Below are 2,207 nucleotides of genomic sequence, written 5' to 3'. Positions count from 1 at the left end.
CTCGGCAGTCTCGGATGGTTACCCATTCAGGTCTCAACAAAGCCGGGCAGCACATAATATTAGTGATCTGACGGGTACCGGTGTTACCACTGAAGCAAGGGCTTTGAAAAACTACATATAAATTACTTACAAATTCCTTCGCAGATGCATGCATTTCCTCAGTATACTAAATTAATACTTAATTTTAAGTTTTTAAAAAGCACCGTTAGTGGAACTAACTGTGCAAAAAGTAATGTATCATATGACGGTGGTTAGCGCCAGTGCGTCAGTCATTTCAATCAGGATTTCATGGCTCCGTATCCCCCACAGATCTCCGAGACTACACGACTATTGTGTCAAGTTAAGCCTATGGGGTCATTCAGGCTCGAGGAAAGCCTGTGCGTGTCCTGGAGTAGGACCGAGCGAGGTGGCGCAGTGGTTAGCGCACTGGACTCGCATTCGGGAGGACGACGGTTCAATCCCGTCTCCGGCCATCCTGATTTAGGTTTCCCGTGATTTCCCTAAATCGCTTCAGGCAAATGCCGGGATGGTTCCTTTGAAAGGGCACGGCCGATTTCCTTCCCAATCGTTCCTTAACCCGAGCTTGCGCTCCGTCTCTAATGACCTCGTTGTCGACGGGACGTTAAACACTTACCACCACCACTACCACCACCACCACCACCACCACCTGGAGTAGGTCTCCGCTGGCCTTCTGGCTTCACTTTTCTTAATCATTAAGACCCGTAGTTCTTCTATGAACAATAACTTTCAGTATATCATCTGAGTATAAAAATACGGACCAAGCGAGGTGGCGCAGGTGATAGACCACTTGACCCGCATTCTGGAGGACGATGGTTCAAATCACGTCTAGCCAACCGGTTAGACTTTCCCTGACTTCCCTAAACCGCTTGAGACAAATACTAAAATGGTTCCTTTGGAGGGGCGCGGCCGATTTCCTGTCCCATCCTTCCCTAATCAGACGTTGTGCTCTAATGACCTACTTGTCGACTGGAGGTTAGACACTAATCATTCTACATTCTTTAAAAAAAATTAGGCACTGTAAACCTCTCACACATTAGGAAAGCATTAATGCTGAAGAACCTACACTACATACCACATTATGTACTATCTCAGTAAGGTACATACTGTACATATAAAAGAGTGTAGCACAGATACAAGCATAGTGATTATTAAGCTCGTAAGCAGATTTCCTTCCATTTTTGTTCGAAAATCATATTTGATTATTACATCAGCGGTTTACGCTTCGTAGCTGTAGCCAGCTTGACAAAAATATCTCAAAATAAAGGTACAAACAAACTCAAAACGTTTTTCTTCTTGCGCCTTCCTCTGTTTCGCAGTCAGGCTCCGATCGGGATCATTTCTCACACAAAGGACACATCATCTAGCACCCCTGCCCCACATCCTTTTGCCACTAAGACAAAATATCATTAGGTGCCCCAGTTCCCAGTTTCCCTCCCTCCCTTGTACGTTATCTGCTGCCTCTTAGTCTCTACGTAAGACCTTTAATACTAAATGTAAATCTATTGAGAGTGGAATGTGTTGTTTTCGCTGCAAATTATGATACACACTGCGTACAATTTCTGCACTAACCGTGCCCCCGCCACACCTCTCACCTCGGGGCCCCGAGCGGCCCCTTGTGTCCAAAAAATGGTTCCAATGACTCTGAGCACTATGGGACTTAACATCTATGGTCGTCAGTCCCCTAGAACTTAGCACTACTTAAACCTAACTAACCTAAGGACATCACACAACACCCAGTCATCACGAGGCAGAGAAAATCCCTGACCCCGCCGGGAATCGAACCCGGGCGCGGGAAGCGAGAACGCTACCGCACGACCACGAGCTGCGGACCCGTTGTGTCCCTTGGCCTTAACTCTTTCAGGCCCTCTGGCTACATGTGCGTACATTATTTTTTACCGCCTCTTAGCTGCAACAGAAGTATGTTTTCACGATGGAAACCTGAGATACACACTTGTGAATGTTAAGCCTTTTCAGCACGCTCTAGGGCTGTCAACTGTTGGGAATCACTATGAAAATATCACCCAAGTCAGTGTAGCAGTGCACAGCAACTCGTAACCACCGTAATACACGGATGTGGTTGGTTCGCTATATTCCACTGTATAAGTGAAAATTGTTATTGTTATTTTGCATCGTAATTACTGAATGATCATTTTACTATCTATTGGAACAGAGGATTTTTCTTAATT

The 2,207-nt window shown here is 45.6% G+C and overlaps 1 non-coding gene across 1 annotated transcript; it reads left to right on the top strand.

Annotated features, from left to right (window-relative positions):
- Positions 1-400: 400 nt before the first annotated feature.
- On the top strand, positions 401-473 carry Trnaa-cgc (transfer RNA alanine (anticodon CGC)). Its single transcript has one exon. It is a non-coding gene; the product is annotated as a tRNA-Ala (tRNA).
- Positions 474-2,207: the final 1,734 nt, after the last annotated feature.

The sequence above is a fragment of the Schistocerca gregaria genome, chromosome 3 (genome assembly GCF_023897955.1).
Source record: "Schistocerca gregaria isolate iqSchGreg1 chromosome 3, iqSchGreg1.2, whole genome shotgun sequence".
NCBI lineage: Eukaryota > Metazoa > Arthropoda > Insecta > Orthoptera > Acrididae > Schistocerca > Schistocerca gregaria.
This window is presented reverse-complemented; position numbering and strand designations above follow the sequence as displayed.